At 36.2% G+C, this 20,242-nt stretch overlaps 1 protein-coding gene across 1 annotated transcript in view; it reads left to right on the top strand.

Annotated features, from left to right (window-relative positions):
- LOC113233908 (caskin-2) overlaps positions 1-20,242 on the top strand; it is a 411,484-nt gene that overhangs the window by 22,114 nt on the left and 369,128 nt on the right. The gene's annotated exons all lie outside the window — the stretch shown is intronic.

The following is a 20,242-nucleotide window of genomic DNA, read 5'->3' as shown; positions in this document are numbered from 1 at the left end:
ATACAGTCCAAGCCCTAGTGGATATTGTACAATTACTCAAAAAATAGTTAAGACAAACTAGTGATTCATTGTTATTATTCTTAGTACTGTTTTGTTGCGTTATTGTAGTAGAATTTTAATTAGAATGAATAAAAAGTGGCAATCAATAAACACCTTTTAATTTTCGACTTGCATTGTAAAATTACATAAATTAACATTTTGTGCAATTGCTTACAGTCATCAGGCTGTCCATCTCCAACTATCCCATCTGTCAACATTTTGCACGGATCTTATTATGAGTGAAGGACCAATTGGAAGTTTTATGAAAGTAAACAATTCAATTTAAGGCTTTTATTTCATACATTCATTCATAAGGGTTAGTAACAGAACACTTAAGTGTTAGTATTACAAACAATTGTTTTTCCTCACAGTGATATGCATTCAAGTCCAGTGTTCATGAATGTAGCCCTGTACCCTGAATGCACTAACACTGGGGAGGCCGTTGCCACCACTGCCACAAACTCAGCACATCAAGGAAGTCAATCTTTTTTGTATAATAGCTGCAAAGCCGTCTAAATGAGAGTTAGCAAACATTCCTGATGCACTGCAGAAATGTGGCAGTTGCAACAGCAACCTTAATATATTATTATACAAAACTTGTAGGATCGTCAGAGGTTATGGATGTAGTTGACCAATAGGCTGCATGAATCTTTAGCTCTTAAAAATACAAGAAACTACTTTACGAACTACTTACTGTCTAGTACTGTTAACAAACAAGTCAAATATTGATATTATATGGAACAAGAAGAACACCGTCTAACTATCTAGTAATACAATATAAAATTTCAAGAAAGTATTCTTGATTTTACTTGACACAGAAATCACAAGCCTTAGCATAGTGCTGTGTACATATACATACATCATTTTTCAGAGGACCAATGGCTTAACATTCTTATCTGCTTCTTCATAACCTCAGTATTTTTATTGCCTTTTGACTGTGGCCTCTTTCTAACTCAAAACTGGGATGAATTCAGAGCTGTTATTGCAGGAATTTGCCTCGTAGAATCTTTGGTAGACTCTTCTTGGTGTAAGTGTAGCTCCATTTACAATGTTATGCGATACCGAGCAGGCTTTCATAATTTTTGTAACAGTGCTATCATGACAATGCAATACTCTGTGTGAAAGCAAAAACCTTCACATCTCTTTCAATTCCCCAATGCCACAGGGCAAGTCAATGGTGTTTCTGGCTCTACAGTGAAAATCAGTATAATAATCTTCTGCACTGTCAGGAACAGCATTTAAGACTGGTGTTAATAGTATGTGTAAATAGCCACAAACATAATGGATATTGCTAGTCCCCTGCAACATAAAGCAAAAATTTCAGCATGTACACACTGCCACACAGTAATTGTAATTGTTAAGGTTGTTAATTGTTGTAATTTTTATGTCACATAACTTATTCAAATGTTTAATATTTTGTGTGGTGAATAAATTGTTTAAATGTTTTAAATGTATTTTTGTAACTCTTTTACAGGAATACTATTACTTTTAGAGCATTTAAAGTGAAGTTTAACTTGGTTTCGTCAAAAATAAGTTAACTAACATAATTTTACTTCTATTTTTCGTCATTTACGTTTTCCTGAGATTACTTACCTTACATTCCACGGAAATTTTATTTGTCCTTTCGCGACGAGACAAGAGAGGAGGAATTCATGGCCTTTTGAACAATGCGTTGGATAACCTATAATGAGACCTGAACTCGGAAGTGCGAAATCTCAAAGGCCCTGCCGATGGCATTATTTCGGATTTTCCACCGAAGAATGGTAGCGTTCCTCCGTGTTGTCTCTTGTTCATTTAAATAGTCCAATAAAATGAGAACTCGCACTACACACACACGCTACAAGCAGAAGATGACTGTATTGATTGATATTAACAACATTTCGCTGAACAATCAATAAATAACCATTTTTATAAGTAAAATCAGTTGTTACTTACGATTAAGGAGATGAAATAACAATTTATTTCGAAAAAGCAATCAATCAACAATTACCAAACAACCACTGTGGCACTAGTTGTCAAAAGTCCGTCCACAAACTTATTAAGGATGCTAACGCATAGCCCGTCGCTAATTGCTCTTGCATCGCTGTAAATGTCGTTTGGTAAGACGAAAAAGCAACCAGTCGCTTTCTGTCAAAGCATATTCATGCAGTTTTAGTTTATTAGTTGCTCGCTAGAGGCGCTGTAGTCGACTGGTCGCAATTGTTCGTTCAATAATACGAATTTATGTTTTGACAGCGATAATCGTGCAACTATTGCTAAAACGACTGGTCGCTAAAGATCGGTAATAAGCCTGCGGGAAAAAAACATCGAGATTTGGTACGGTCTCGTAAATCCCGGAAAAACGAGACTTTCAAGACTATCCCTAAAGGTTTCCATACTTATAAGCTAAGCTTTTAGGGCAAAACATATTTTATTCAATTACCTACTTTATTAAGTCAATTTATAAGATAAAAAATTAGTTATTGAATTTTTTGTTCACTTTTATAATGGGAACGCATGACACAAAGGACGTTTAATCTAGTTTCGGAGAATTTTATTACTATGTTTTTAATCTCCACAGATTATACCAAGCTCCACTTTACAGTGTTGCCATGTCCATGTAACCTAAATAAAAAATTACTGTTAATTTAACTGCCTCTGTGGTCGGACGGTTACCATGCTGGACTACCATGCAGAGGTCCCGGGTTCGATTCTCGGGCCGGGAGAAATATTTGTAAGGTCTACATTTATTTATCTCGTAAGTTTGGATGTAATTTGTGATTGTCTATCTATGTGTGTGTCCATGGCACCTGCAATACAGGGTTTCCCTAGTGCGGGGCTATGAGAGTTAAAAAAATTGTCGATTTTTAATATTGTTTAATTAACCATCCAGAACACTGCCCTTACTATCTCTATGAGGATTGGGACACTTGGAGTCGACATTATGAACGCAGTCCAGTTCCGGAGTCATTTGGAGAGCAAAGTCAAACTGGCTTCAAAAAAGCTCGGAGTGCTCAACAGAGCGAAACAGTACTTCTCACCAGCCACCGACTTTTGTTATATAAAACACAAGTACGGCCCCCATGTGGAGTATTACTCGCATCTCTGGGCCGGAGCTCCCAAATACCAGCTTGACCCACTTAACTCCATCCAACGTAGGGCTGCTCGTATTGTCGACGATCCCAAACTTGCAGACGGTGTGGAGCCCCTTAGAGAGATGTTGGCTCTCTGTGTGCGTTCTACTGTCTTTATAAAGGGGAATGCGCTATGACAGGGGTTCTTCAAAAAGCGTGTTTACAGGGCTCTCAAAGGCTGGCAACGCATAGGCAGCGCATCTGATGTTGCAAATGTCCATGGTCGTCGATGGCCACCTTCCATCAAGTGGCTCGTCTGCTCATTTGCCTCCTTCTTTACATAAAAAAAGTGACTTAAATATGAAAAGTTTTGATATTTCACAGACTGAAATCACCACTCTCGAGTCTCGAAAATGCCAGAAAATTATCTCGAGTCTCGTAATTTTCGAGACCGAGATTCCCGGGATCGATGCCCTAAAATGGAGTGGAATGCAAAATCTAAAGATAAATTTTCATCAGCAAGTTAGCTAAAATTGATCGTACTGCTTGCAAACACTTTTGTTTTATGTTGTGTTTTTACACAACAGTTTCAACCATGGTAATTACTAAGTTTACTAACATGTAATTTTCATTCATCGTGCAAAGTTGCTACACGGTTTAACCAAGTAAGCTAACACACGAACCAGGTGACACTTCTTGGCGACAGGTGTTTTTCCTCGGAGACTAACGGCTGGCCCACGCAAAAGTCGAGTTTTTGCCCTGAATTATATATCATGGGCTGAGCGATGCTCATGACTCGGATTACGGCGAGAAACATGGGGGAAAGATTACAGTTGAAAAGTTTCCCCGACTCAACCGGGTTTTTAGGAGCTAGAGGCTTCTGAAAAATTTCTCTTGCTCCAAAGTAGCGTTGGTATTACACACATTAATCGTTGCTTAAGCAACAGTGTTAATATTTTCTGTTCAAAGTTTGAAATGACGACTCTTTTTCGTCTTTGTAAACTTACGTAAGTCAATTTTAAAAAGCGTGGAGTGTGCTGTTTAAAAGGAAGTGGCAATAACACGCTAAAATGTATACGAAAGCTGAGTTTGTTTTATGTTTCACAACTAAAATAATGCGTTTGTGAACTCCTTTTATCTACCTATCGTCCTAAAATAAATAAGAGTTAAAAGCTAGAAAAAGTTTGCACATGTTTGGTTTTGAACAATGTCCGCCCCTCAATGTTTGCAACAGGAATTATCATGTTTGTGTTTCTCAGATTCGGGAAACCGGTTGACATTGCATATATAATAAATGAAGCTCATAACAATAAACTATTAAAAGTATAATTATCTTAAAAGTAGCTTTAGTGAGATGAATTATTGTCTTTGAACGGGAGTGCGAAGATAAAATAATGGAAAGAATATATGGGAGAGTGTAATATTGATAAATCGTTGTTATATTTATCAACTGTTTCATGATTGGGGTTGTTTATGAACTTAAATAACTATTTGTTTCGTTCACTGTGATTGACGGCTTTCTATTTTCTTGAGATATTAATGAGACTACGAACGTATCAGACAGTATCCACCAAACAAGTAACTGAATTGAACAATATGACAAAGCCTTTTGATTCTTTTTAAGTTCAGTAATGCAAAAATTGTACCAACATAATTCTCCATAGGCAAACTTGGAATCTCACACGTCTCAATCTTGCGTGCACTGAAGCGTGATTGTATCTCGTGTAGACACCTCGAAGATGAGCTGTTTGTTATCTTGTTACCTGATTACTGATTGTTCAGATAACACTACCAGGTTTAGTTTAGTGTTGTGTACATTTCTCGTGTAGGTATAATAGATTTTTCTCGTAATGACGACAAATTTAGATCAATTATAGCGTGTTTCTTGTAAAATTTTCAGATACTTCCAATTCCTATTGCCAAACTTGGGACTTCTTAAGGTATCTAATTAGTCGGTTGCGTTACCGTTGATATTAGATTGATATAAACTTTCCAAATTTAGAACCATCATCATCAACATTATTTCAGCCAAAAGACGTCCATATTTAGAATGCCCACACTTAAATAATGCAAGAAAAAAGTCTGCAGTTATCAAGAAATACTTCTCGTTCCCGAGTATAGGTGCATAGCAACTCCTCGTTTCTGCAAAGAGTTGGCTCCTACGACCGCTTCCCAAAATGGTGCTGTGCTCCGTACTTGTTTGCGGTCTGCGCGTGTGCTTGTTCCGTGTCAGCGCTTATTAGAAAAGTATTTTGCTGAGCAAAATCCAGTTATGGAACAAAATGCAGACCGGGAAAAACTATATAAAATTAATTTCATTTATAGCGTCTCTTAGTTTTTCATGAAAACCATTTGTTGTAATTTGTTAGTTCCTCAAGAATTCTGTGGTTCGCTACAGGAAACGTCTAAGAAATTTCATACAAATAGGTTCGGCAGCGACCTATGCTAATACTAAAAGCCTTTCGAGTCATGTTGCCAGTAATTAAGGTGCTAGTAGAACCTGAGTTTGGGCGGACAGTGCACGTCAATTTAGCATTACAATGGGGCACGAATATCCCAGGATTCTACGACATTACAATATGATAGCGTGGTGCAATACAGACTCGCTTATTGTTGTCTCTAAATGTTAGAGTCTAATTACTTTCGGATTTCATAAACGTATTATTTAGTGACTATTGCTCGGTCAAAGAGGGATTGTTGAATATCGTGACAAGATTAGCTACTCGTAATTGTTGATAACATCATTAAACTATTATATTTTAGCTTTTTAAAAGAGTGAAGAAGTATATTTATTAATTGTTTCAATCATTGAATACGTTGTGGTTGGATTGGAAAAGAAAACGTATTGGATTATGTCGTCAATGATGTATACCAGAAAAAAAACAAGGTGCCAACAATATTGTACCCGTCGTTTGCCATGTTTGCAAAAACGAATAATTCAAATCGTGCGTGTTTTGTTTCGCGAAAACACCTTCACGTCGTTGGTAGGGCTGTCACGCAATGTTTTCCCGCCAAAAATAACGGCTCGGCGCGTATGCTGCCACCGCACATGATGATACCTTGACATGCTCCTGCTGATATAAAAATTTACGATCACTTTGCCTCACATGTTAATACGAAGGGTGGGTGCTATTTTTCGTTATTTCACCGTGTCGTGGTTAATAGTAATATTTGTATGCATATCCCTATTTTACTGAGGCCAATTCAATATTTTTTTCAGAGTTCCTATTGTTAGGAAGCTTGGCGACAGGTTGGCAGACTGACAGAATTTATTTATGAATTTGGTAAATAGATTTTGTATTCCTTTAATAAAAGTCAATTCCAAATTCGTTGCTTTTCTCCACAATGCTGACGAATAATGTTAATTCAGAGATATTTCAAGTTTTATTGGAGTTAGTCTAGAGGTTATCTAAATACACTGATATCGCTTTACCAGCAAACAAATCTGCCTTCAAAATCTTTGCGAATTAACTTAGACACAAATATATTATGGTACAAAGAGACGAAGATTCGAAGATCATTTATTATGATGCCGTAAGCAACAAAACACTAATTAATGAAGCAACTCATAAACTCGAATCACGAACTTGTGAGCGATGAATCCGTTTATTGATCGACTACTGAATCGGTCGTGATTGGAAGCAGAACCATAATTACTTGCAGTTTGTCTGAGAACACCGCAGTCGAAATTATTGATTGATTGAAGCAGTGTGATTTAAGAGTTGTTATAACATCGCTTGTTTAGTTCATATGTTTCTAAGCTACAGTAGAAACTTTTTTGTTTTAATTATTATTATAATAATATGCTTCAACATTAAAATATGCGTGTCTCCTTGTGAAAGAGTACCAGTTGCTGCGTTTTGGTTTTGAAGGGTAAGGGTGCTGGTGAAATGACAGGCACATGAGGCTTATAAGCTCTGTCTCAGGGTGACCGGCGCAGGGGCACTGCAACTGTTATGGACGTGTCGCTTACCACCAGGTGCACGATTTGTTCGTCCCGTCACTTGGTATCATAAAAAATAATTACTGTATAACCAAACTAGAGGGTGTCAAGTCAAACAGTTTTATAAGTTTTCTTGTAAACTTAAGTTTCATATTCACTCAAACTAATTTGCATCCGCATACGAGAATGCAAATATCAATGAAACATTTGCTTGATTTCTTGTGCTCGATTTTTTTTGTATCTTTCTTTTGGCAGTTAAAATAAATTCCAAGCAACTGTCATAGTCTTGTAAAAAGTAACTACTACAGTATCCAGGTTGATTAAAACTGGTTGCAAGATGACGATGACGTTTTACGACTTGAAGAACACACGCCAATTACACTTAGCGTCTTAACTGTTGGTAATGCGAGGCGTTTAACTGTACTCCGAGAGTAGTAAAACGATGCGAAACTTAATTCCCATTGGATTCTTGAAGTGCACCATGTATGTGTCTGTATGTTTTATAACTTTTTAATAGAGCTCTTGCATCGTTTGCTTTTGAATTGAGAATTTGCCGTAAAATTTTTACGATTGCTCAGAATTTGCCTACTAGGTGACTTAAGTTATCGATGAAGTATCTGTATCTTTTTGAATATTACAGTGTAGGTAAGAAATGTTCCATTAATTAGATTGGATATTCAAAAATAGATACCATAGTGCCTGAGGATCCGTCTCTTCAACCAGTGTGTCCTACCAAAAATGACGTTGCTGCCGAAACATGGACGCTTACTAAGGAAACTGTTCACAGAATACGAGTTGCACAAATGGCTATGGAGCGCGTCATGCTCGGTATCACACTCCTCGATAAAATTCGAAACATGGAAATCCCGACTTCGGAAGAATCTTCAAGACTTTGGGTACCGTGTTATAGATCTTAAGTAGAGTTGGGCAGGACATCTGGTTAGACGTGTTGATGGCCACTGGAGTAAGGCTTTGATGGAGTAGTGACAGGGCCACGAAAATCTGGTCAGTTAATGGCAAGCTGGGTCGAAAGTCGGCAAAACGTGAACCAGAGATGCACAGGACCGGAAACCTTGGAAGGAGCGAAAGGAGGTCTATACCCAGCAGTGGGTGTTACAGTAATAAAAATGAATAAATTAGATTGAATATTTACCACTAAAAATGTAATTATTTATTTATAGCGCGTTTAACAGACATTAGGTCATAGCAGAGAGAAAGACTCTATAAGCTTATATGTTTTCTTGAGAATTACCAGACGTGTTACAACTATGCAGTCTCTCAAGTGTGTATTCATTCGTGTTCCGCTCTGTTGCGACCGTACATTATCGAAAGAGCTTTACCAAAATAATGTTACGTATTTTTGAGGCGCTTTGAAATATAAATTGAACATCATTGTGATCCGGATATAAATATCCATGAAACAATTTGGGTCGAAGGAAAATTTGAATAATAAAGTAAGTTTGTTATTTAGTATCGCTGCCGTCTTTTTGCTTTAAAATAATTTCTTCTTTAGGTTTATCAATCTAATTCCCAAGAGTATCTTTCTATCCTGCAACAGAGCTGTTAAATTTTTGTTATTAGGCCTTTGTCCGTTTAACAAATTCTTGGCAATATCTGTGCTTCCGCTTGCCAACTACAATAATGCGCACACCATAAATATTCAGAGCATGTTGTACGCAATGCTTCCTTCCATATGATTGTACAAAAGTCGTTACTATAGGTTACAAAATTCATACATGTAAATTTGCCGGCCCCACAGGTCCAACTTTAATTGCACCGCTGCATTTTTTACCGGCAATGCACAACGTGACAATTCGCTAACATGATTTCTGTTACACTACATTTATACGAGCACGATTTCACAAAATTGTTTTGTATCTCACACAAAAAATTGGACGAAATTGAATCGCAGCCGCTGTGAAATGTGACTTTTTGGAGAAAAGCAGAATTGTATCTGCAGACGTATACTTTTATTACGTATTTTTGTACCAAATGTTGTCAACACCATTTTTTTGTTATAGGAAAATTTTTATTGTCCAGACTTTTTACTATCATCTCAATTGATTATAAGACTTCATTTCCTAAGACAAATGTATGAACATGATTTATCTTTTAAAAAACTCGCACAATTTCAGATACTCTACCTCAGATTAAGCGCTGACAAACTTTTGAACTTTGCATTAATGATTTTTTATTGTTATAATAAGTTATGAAACAGAAATCTGAGACTGTTATTAACATAGTAGTTGCTATTAATATGGGTAAGCAGCCTCAACTTCGGGACAAGTTGGGTATTTAATTTGACCGTACTCACAGACAATTTCTTATCAACTCCGTGAATTAAACCCAAATACTGACTGTACCAACCCAAACTACCTATAAGTCTTTGCTCTAGCAACTTTATAATGTTTTTATTGTTTGCAATGACATGCAGTAACTTATTAGTAAACGTGGAGAGTTATAAATTGCAAAATCTGCATGATTCCGACGATATTACCTTTTTGTTACCAGGAAAATCGGTGCGCTCGCAACCGGCAATGCATTTGCAACATTAAGGATACTTCTTTAGTGTGGTAAATTGTTTTGGCGATTGTAACCATTTTCCGTGAATTGGCTAGTCTATAACTTCTAGCCGGTGACATACCATGAAGAAATGCAACTTGACCTGTTTTGTACACAAAGCTACAGTACCGCTAATCGTTCGCTACTGATGCGGTGCGATCGTCGATAACGTATATTGTATCGCAATTCCGACCACCGGCGAGGTCCGCTGATCAATCATTTTTATCATTTGCTAAACCGACGTTTTCAAAGTGTATTCTTAAATATAATTTAAATATCAAGTGCAATTTCTGTGCATTTTATTCTACTTTATTTTTTCTGTTTTTTACCTTTTTCTTATTATGATTTGTAAATAAATAATTAATAGAATTAGGCGTTACTTTGCGGAAATTCATGTTAATAAAATGGAAGTTAAGTACCTAATGTGCTACTACGCAAACTTAGTGAAAAGTAAATCGTGAAAATAGCTGCGCTGGCAACCTCCAATGTTGATTCTTCGAAACTCGGCCGTCGAATGTTTCTTCCATTTCCTATTTACTTTCATTTTTCTTGTGTGTTTATAGTAACGGCTAAATCGAAGATTACCTATTTGGCTATGAATCAATATTACAAGTGAGAAAATTGTCAAGATTAAAACGACAGTACAAAAAGGCCGATGCGAGTGGAAGAGATGAAAGACGTGTATCAAGGACGTAGTAAATGGAGATCTGCTGTTCCCTCTGTTTACCCTAATGGAAGACTGGCACGACTCCCTTTATTCCCATTAGCATTAGTTACGTATGTGTTCAACCAGTAACAGGAAAGAAAAGTTTGAGATGCGCAACGTGGTATCAGATGTTTCATTGTGCATTAATTGCTCTATGTTGTATGCGGGCTGCGCAAATGTGCCACGGCTATGCTATTGGAATGTTTTACGCAATGGGTACTTTTATTGACAGGGAATTGATAACCTTAAAAAATATGCGAAATTAACGTCAATGGTCTAATAAATTAAGTTAAGCAAAAATTAAGTCATTAACTGGCCTTTTTTTTGGTGCGCTGATATTGTTATTAGATCTTTGGGCAAAGACTACCTTGCGCCCGTCATCCTGAGACATAAATTGACAAGTCCAATGTGCCGGTCATTTCACCAGTACCCTTACTCTGCAAAACCGGAACACTGTAATGCTCACATTACTGCTTGACGGTAACGGTAACATTAGTACTTCCCTGGACGAATACTTTCACAAGGAGCTCTACTGCTACTAAAAACTTAGGAGAAATTGGAACCCAAAGTTCTACTTTACTGCTACTCTAAGTCAATCTCTATCTAGATCCTTAGGTCATATTGTTTTTAAAAATATTAATGTCGAAGCGCTATAAATGTTTATTGTAGATGCGAAATTGAATTGTGTTTTTCTGTAAGTACAGATTTCATCAGTTGTTATAAAATTTAACAGCCCTGTGATCCAATTAACGCTATCTACCAATATAAGGTATAATACGCCTATCAAATAACAGGTTTCTGATCAGAGAATAGAAGTATTCCTTATCGCAAGAAATAAAAGCTTTACTACCTTTAAATATTCGTTACGAGACCCCAGCAAATTGGACGATCTAGATACCCTTTATCCTTTTATCCCAATGACTGACAGCAGACATTGTGAGAGGAGCGTAACATTGACATTTCACAGGTAACCATGGACAGGCGTGCCTATCTTCCAGTAAAACTCCTACGCATTTTCTATATATAGGGTGCCTCACAGCTTAGGTACTTTAAATATTGTACTTAGATGGGATATTTTGCTTAAGTATTTCAGTTCACCATCACCGTTCCTCATTCGGTAGACTAGATGGTCCGGATAACTCATCCTTATGTCGTTGATTCTTTTTTTATAATATCAAGTGACGGGTCGAACAAGTCGTGCGCATAAGCTACACGCCTGTCCATAACAGTTGCAGCTTTAAATCGTAAATATTTGAGGGGCACGGCCACTGCACCCTTCACCCTGAGACGTAAGTTGACAACTCACATGTGTCTGTAATTTCAACACCACCACCATGGTGATATAACATCCATTCGCACTAAGCGCCTTGCTTCCTCTTTCCTTATGAGTACGGCAAAGAAATGGAATACTCTACTAATCTGTTTCCCGAAAAGTACAATTTGGGGCTATTCAAGGCATTTTTTAGGCAAACGCGTACCATCGTCGCTGAACATCAGATGAAATTGTGGCCATGCGTGTGTCTATTGCTAAAAAAAAATAAAAATAAAAACTTAAATAGTAGAGCACACAAAAAAGTCAGTATTTTTCTTGCCGTAGTGCTTATATTGATTCAATATAAAATGTTAAATGTATATAAATCATTGAATTTTGTCAATACGCTGTTGATACTTCTCTCTGGAAAAGCAGTAGGCGGCAAGTACACAGAAAGCACTTGGGGCACTGTAAAGCCCTTTGTAGATTTTTTGAGATTCACATAGCGTAACGGGGTAACCTGTACCTACTGTTATAATTACATGTACATTTTAATATTTAATTTTACAGTAAACGCTGTGACCAAATTTGCAAAAAACAACCACGACATGCACGACACGATTCTTTTTGCTTAAAAGGAATTAATTGTAATTGACCGTTTCGATCGGCATGTTGGATGTCTTTTTTCACATTTGGTCGGGTCGATTCCCAACTTCAAAAATCTTTGCAATAATAATAATAATAACGCACACACTCAACATAACCCCGTACTAGGAAAACCCTGTGTCGCGGGTGCCATGGACACACACAAGACAACCACAAATTACACTCAAACTCACGAGAGAAATAAATGTACGCCTAAATATTTCTCCTAGCCCGGGAATCGAACCTGGAGCTCTGTTTCTCAGTCCAAGTCTTTATGAAGCAAACTATCCTATCTACAATTTTTAAAGTACTTTCTCTTCGTGTCGCACAGCCGTCGTGAAACGCCCTGTATATTGTTGGTCTACCCGAGTTGGTCTTATGTATTTCGGTATCTTGAAGCGATGAATATGCTTTACAACCGGTTTTGGTAACAGCAACAGCGACATTTTATAGTAAAAATGGTCAAGGATTGGGTATCCTATATATTTTTTAATGGCTTTCTAACCAATTAGATCTTACTTTTATTTGTGATTATGAATTAAAAATAAATAACATTTGTTTTTATTTGTCGCTTTGAAATGTAATTAAAATGTGATTAATGATTGCATGCCAATTGTTGGTGGATAGCTGAAACTATAAGAGTGAATTTCGTCTTTGTTTAGCTTGTAAGTATACCTGCAAATGAATATATATATTTTAAAAAATGAGAGATATATACGAGAGATATACCTAGTATTTTTTTTAAATGACGCATTATGGGGAAATCCGAAGTGATCCGATTGAGTAGTCCTTAAAAATGAATAAAATTGTTTTAGTGCTGATCGACTCAGTTTTTTTTTTGTAAGTATCATTTCATTATATGGGGCGAACAAATCGGGACAGCAGAAGTCTGTCAAATTTCATGAGATGTTTTTCATAGAAAATAAATAAAATTGATTAATTTTTTTAGTGCTAATAGAGTCAGCTTCTTATAAGGATTATTTCATTGTATGAGGCGAAAAAATCGGGACAGCAGAAGTTGGTCAAATTTAATAAATTCGAGGTTTTTTATTACTTTGAGAATTTTATAGGTACATCTGAAGCTACATAATAGTTGTAATATACGAGACACATATAACAACGGTTCCTTTGTGTGTAGGTCACGCTGCGGTGTAAGGTGGTACTGTGTGTTTAAAAACTCACTTTAAGCTCGAAAACAAATGCACAGCACTCCTAAAGCATGATATACCAAATAAAAGTAATTTATGATAAAAGTAACCTGATAACAAAAGTGACTTGTAATTCATAATTCATTTATTTGTGAAAACACTGGTTGTATAAAAGTTGACATCTCTGTAACAAAATAAGTAAAATTTTGTTGTTTCCGACTAAACAAGGCATACAAAGATATTGATGTTATATTATTCATTTATTCACATGCACTTCGATAGAGTAAACTAGGTGTAATGAAATTTCGAGATTTGTTATCTAAAATTCGTACACTGTATATTACATTTTTTTAGTCAATAAGTAGTTTAATTTATTTTGAAATAGCATAAAGTTTTACTCTGACCGTAATACTTTTATGCATGAAGGTTGTAAGCTAAATGTTATAAAAGCGATCCTCGGTAAAAGTAAAGGCACTTGAAATGCATAGAAATTTAAAACCATATTTTGGAAATATTCTTAAGAAAAATCTTTGCTCCTATCCTTACTCACCACAAGGTATTTTTTTTTAGTTACGGCCATCCTGAATACCCGGTGCAGTAATAATTAAGATGATTGCATTCAATTTAAGCTCACACCAAAGCCTGCTAAAGCTTTTAAGTTATTTAAAAATGTCAGTTCCCTATTCTTTCAATCGACTTGCAACAGAGTTCCAATGGTAACCCGAAGTTCTTTATTGACCTCCAGCAGAGGAAAGCCTCTCTTTGTGCCACTCCATGTGGCCAGCCCAGCCTAGGTAAATTAAATACCTGTATATTACAAAACTGTGGGGTGATTGGCGATCTCAAAATCATATATCGTAAACAGTTTTTTCGAAAATTTTCGTAGGTACTGTTGTACTGTTTGGCATTATGGTAGTTCATAAGTTTTACGATTAAAAGTGTGAGCGGTTACGTACGGCGACTTACAGCAGCGATGCAGTCGCTAATCGTCTACCTCTACACACACGCGCGATTTTAAGCAGGGGTGCAAACGCGATGCAAGCGCGCGCCTGCATCGATAAAAACGCGCGATCACTACTTGACGTCGCCATGTGTAACCACTCTTATAGTAGTTATTTTATTTTATAATATCAAGTGACGGGACGAACAAGTCGTGCGCCTGGTGGTAGGTAAGCTACGCGCCTGTCAACTACAAAGCTTTAAAGTGCAAAGATCTTAGGTGCACTGCCACTGAGCCCTGGGACATAAGTTGACAAGTCCCATGTGCCTGTAAATTCACCAGCACCATTACCGTTCAAAACCAGAACGCAGTAATTCTCAAATTACTGCTTGGCGGCAGAAATAGGTAACGGGCAGTATTTCCCTGGACGAACTCTGTTTTTACAAGGAGCTCTACTACAACTTTTTTATTAACTTTAAGATAACACGACGACAAGGTCACCACTTTTTGAATCTTGCTTTTTTTAATTTAAGAAGTCGGTTTTGAATTTTTGGTTTGCGTATCTTGATTATTCAATCTGTTTTCAGTATTAATGCGATAAGATTACATTTCTACATAAAATTGATTATTTATTATTTTATTGTCTTACCGAATTAGCCATTTGTAATTTAAACCAATTTGCCTTTTCTTTTTAAATTAAGTTTTACTTTAAAATTTCTATAAATGTTGTTTTTGAATTAATTCCATGTTTGTTCGAACCATTAGACTTAAACATATTATTTGATTTATATGATAATATAACTGGTTACTGGTTAGTAGCAGTAGAGCTCCTTGTGAAAGAGTTAGTCCAGGTAAGCACTGCCACCTTACCTATTTCTGCCGCCAAGCAGTAATGTGAGAATTACTGTGTTGCGGTTTTGAAGGGTAAGGATGCTGGTGAAATTACAGGCACATGGGACTTATCAACTTATGTCTCAGGGTAATAGGAGTGGGACTGCAGCTGCTATGGACAGGCGTGTCGCTTCATATCAGGCGCAAGACTTGTTCGTCCTGTCAAGCAAGTGTCAATACCCGGGGATACCTTGCTGTAATTATAATAATAACTTCGACGTTTCGGACGTGTTGCAACGTTCATGGTCTCAAAGCGAATGGACAGTCCGTAAGACTTGATTTTTAAATCAAATAATGTGTGAAAATCGTGGAAGTCTAAAATAATGTAGATTTATACATATTCGGAAGAAATCTGGCGTCTAGTTCTCTATCTAGGTTTTATTATGACGTCAAATGCTGCAGAAAATTCCAGCCGACCTATGATATGGCTTTGATTATATGGCAACAGCGTTTTTCGTTTTTTTTTAATTTTACTATCGAAGTATTAGAATGTCAGTGTCAAAAAATTAACCAATCAGGTGCGATTCACTGGTTTGTAGAGGCTAGTTTTATTTTTTGTTTATTTACATTGAAATTTTATTTTTTCTTAACCAGCTGTGAATGAGTTATCAACCATATCTACAACATTATTTATTTATAGGGTTAGATACTTTTTCGTTTTTTATGTGTGATCTTTATCTGCTTAAGAAATCAGTGCACCAAAAAAAAATTACAAACTGACAAAAGAACAAATATATATGTGTGAGGTCATTGCAGGAAAATTGCATGCGGTGCCTATTATATATAAATTTTTATGTCTTGAATTATAAACACCTTAAATACAATGAGTTGGGCTCATGGGGATATTCCTATCGCACAAGTTGAGGTTAAAGAACAGTTTGAAACAACGAGTGCGATCACCAGTTGGTATTTCTGGGAACAAAATAACAACATTCTGTATAAAATAAAGAGGTCGTATCAAGTCTCAATTATCGTTGCCATAACCTTCATCCCATGTCTTCAATGAAGGGACAAATCCGATTTGATGTGAATGAGTTCTTCTGAGCACGCGTATCATGTTCCATTTACTATTTCGGCTTGTTTATTCGAAACATTAGACGATCGTGGGGAATTTGGAGGCTTTGTTAGGATTTCGCAGCACTGTGGAGAGATTCTAGTATCAGTCTGTGTGTCACGGTTTTTTATTTATTTTATTTATTTATTTAAACTTAATTGCACACAAAATAGTACAAAATGGTGGACTTAATGCCATTATTTTTTTGTACTCCAGACGCGAAAAAAGGGAATTATAGGTTTGAAACCTTTGTCTCTGTAACTGTGTGTCTATGGTACCATTGCTCCCGAACGTATAGACTGATCTCATTGCGGTTTTTTTTTAAACTAAAGGCTAAGGGAGTCCACCAAACTAGCCGGCCGGCAGTTGTTTCTTCTAATCCAGGATCAGCCAGCGTCGGCATGCTTACGGACGCGATCGGAAATTTGCACGAAGCAAGCCCCAGCTCTCGTTCTCCTCCCGACATTTGTCCGAAACAATAATTGTCAAAGAATTAATACTCGACCAATCGAATGAAGCTGCGTACGTGAAATTGTCTTTTTAATTAAAAGTATCGAGTATTACTTGTTTGACAGTAATTGTTTCGGCATTTTTTTCACCTTGAGACATAAGTTGGCAAGTCCCATGTGTCCGTGATTTCAGCAGCACCCTTCCCCTTCCAAACTGGAATGCAGTAATGCTTACATTACTGCTTGACGACAGACATACGTAAGGCGGCAGTACTTCCCTGGACGATTTCTTACATAAGGAGCTCTACTAACCTAGAGCCTAAACTTTAGGTGAGGTGTGAGCTGTAAGTTAGATATTTTATTCTTAAATCATTCGTTTTAGACTTTTATTTTAGCCTGTTTTCGGGATTTTGTGTAAGAAATTAGTACATACATTCTTTAGACAAAACCCTTAGGTAAGTATATCGTATATGGAGGAAATGGAACTATTTTTCCGGATTTAAATCTCGTATATTTGTTTTTTTCAAACAAACCAACGTTTCGGGCCCTTTACAGGTCCTATGGTCACTGTTGACTGAGGTGACGCGAATTAAATCCGGAAAAATAGTTTCAATTCCTGTGTATAACAATCGCGAAAACCTAAGAACTCCATATATATCGTATATTTTTTGTTAAATCATTATTCGGGTGCAGGTCGGATCCCGCTTCTCATGGTGTGTTGTCGTCCACATAAATACACGGAATTACAACCACCGTACTCCCGACTCGACACGCGCCCAACCCGCACCCGCTGTCAATGTGTTTCAGGCTTTAAGAACTAAACAATGGAGTGTGTTATGATCACACACTTAAAACACGTTTAAAAGTAGGAATATTCTTTGTAATCCAACGCTAAACTCCTCTGTTATACATTATGTCAGCGTTATGATGTTATACCTACCTGAATTTATATTTGATACCTTTCTAATAGATAAATTCTGTAGTGATATTCAATATACAGCCAATGCTCCTAGAAATATTTTTGTTATTATAAAACACTGGCTTTATCTCTAACAGAACTGAATTCTGCTGTAATTTTTAATATGAAATTTTATTTGTAAGTGCGTCATGAATAGATTTTAAAAGAAAAAGAACTTTGAATTGATTCATGATTAAAACGACTTTCGGATGCGCTCGGCTGCCGTAAGCGCTATATAGGGACTATACACTATTCGTTTGCATAGTATATAAAGTTACCTAATTAAATTTAATTAATTATAACTAATTATAGGCATTATAAATAACGAAGGGATTAACGATAGTAAAAACGTTACAACATAACTTTATAGCTTATCTCACAAAGGGATATCTAATTTTACAATGCTTATATTAACGACCATGTTTTGAACAAAATTAAATAGGTCTAGTGTTTTGCAATTCGCTAAGTAATTTAGAAGAAACTTGTGTCGAAACACAATCGTTGTTATGCTGTACACAATTACCACATCAGTCCATAAATCCGCTACTAGAGCAGTATATCAGAGTGTGCTCCAGAGTTTCTTGAGCCATTCCGCTATCTCCTTTTTAGTAGAAGAATAGCAGGCGCACTTCATGTTACCAATAAATAATGATAATTCTAATATCTAGGCGATATCAGAATTATCAGAGATGCAGATGTGGATTATGACGGCACGCCATAACGTAGAATTTGAAATTCTGATTCAAACTATCTATAGAACTTCTTTCCATTATAACTGTGTTAAAAAAAATCACACATATTAGTGATAAAATGAACGATGTTTGTGGGTGTTTTGGGTGATTATTTTATATCGTTAAATGGATATTGGATAGTGTAGGCTTTTTCAAAGTAATTTACTAATTATTTACGGATTTTATTAAATTTTCACCTCAACGCTTAAAGATTATATCAAGAATTAGAAAATTTTGACAACATCTAGTAATGTATCTCAAATATAAATATTCCAATAACCATAGTAATACCACAAGCTGTTATTTGGACGTTCAATATTAATAACATGTCAGAACTGATTACAATTGTAACTTGTTGTCGTTTTAGAATCACTCTTAAGTTACAAATGTTGTGGTTTCAACATAATGTACACTCGCTTTCAGAAATTCTTAAACTGTATGAATCGCACGCGTCGTTTACTTGTCGATTGGCTTCTTGTCTTGATGCTTTGGTTAAAATTAGGTGTCTAAAATGATTACACCGTATGGCGAAAATGTATTTTCTTACAGGATTCGCTTGATCGATACTTATAACAATAATAGTAATGGTTAGGCTACTTTTCGATGCCTGTCACAAAATAGCACTTTTTGCTTTTTAACTTAAAATAGGTACCCTTTTTATGTATAGTTATAGAAAATACCTAGTCTATTTACTTTTAAATATGAAAAACAAAGAAAACGTTAAGTGTTTTGTTTACTTTTAAATATGGAACTTATAATATTTTAGTAGCAGTAGAACTCCTTGTGAAAGAGCTGGTCCAGGATCGTACTGCCACCTTACCTATTTCTGCACATGGGACTTGTCAAGTTATATCTCAGGGTGGCGGGCTCAGTGGCAGTGCCCCTCAGATCTTTGCGATTTGAAGTTCCGAGTAGCACTGCAAGGGTAATTAAGTTAAAAAAGAAAAAATACTATTTTGTCGTTAACAACAACTTCCGTGGGAAATATCGATATAGTCCCACTGCTTGTCACAGGCTTTCACTCACAATGAGAGGGCTTGGGCTGTAGTTCCCACGCGGGCCCAATACGGATTGGGTACTTCACGTTCACATATATCATTAAATTACTTTGCAGATGTCCTTTATCGAAAAGCTCATGGTAAATTTTAAATTAAATTTCGCACATTAATACCGAAAACTTAGAGGTGCAAGCCCGGATTCGAATACACGGCCCTCTACTTGAGAGACAGTAGTTCAAACCATTAGGCTACCACGGCGGTTTTCGATACTAGCACACAGAAAATGCTGTTAAACATTTCGACGAATTAAACACTCACTAAACTCTTTGTAAGCAATTCACGTGTTTTATCGTGTACCTTTTTATTTGTTGTCTGAAATTTCAACACAGTTAATTGCGTAATGATGGTGATGGCGAAAGTATTAAGAAATATTTTAATTTTATTCTTCTGTGAGACTCACTTCTTGTGGCGACAGTACGCTCGATTGTGATTAGGTATTTATAATGCCATCGAAAAATGATACTCGCACCGTGATATTACGAGGTTTTTATGACTATGCCAGCAGAGATATTATGTGAAACGAGAGAGGCTATTAAGAAAAGTGTTATAATGTTTTTATGGTGTGAAAATTTTAACTGACTTCCAACTTTTATGAAATCAGTTTTGTCGGCAAATTAGATTGCTTTTGGCTTATTTAAAATTGTTATATGCATTTATTTTAAATAAAATCGTAGTCTGTACTACCTATGCTTAAATGGTAATGTGTGTAATATATGCAAATCAAACCATATACTATATATACATATATATATATATACTAACTCTTTTCATTTTGCTTTTGGATAAATTGAGAATAGAGAAATGTTATATTGT

This window comes from Hyposmocoma kahamanoa, unplaced genomic scaffold, assembly GCF_003589595.1.
Source record: "Hyposmocoma kahamanoa isolate Upper Pololo Valley unplaced genomic scaffold, ASM358959v1 80, whole genome shotgun sequence".
Taxonomy (NCBI): Eukaryota; Metazoa; Arthropoda; class Insecta; order Lepidoptera; family Cosmopterigidae; genus Hyposmocoma; species Hyposmocoma kahamanoa.
Note: the sequence above shows the minus strand (reverse complement) of the source record. Positions and strands in the feature narration are given on the sequence as shown.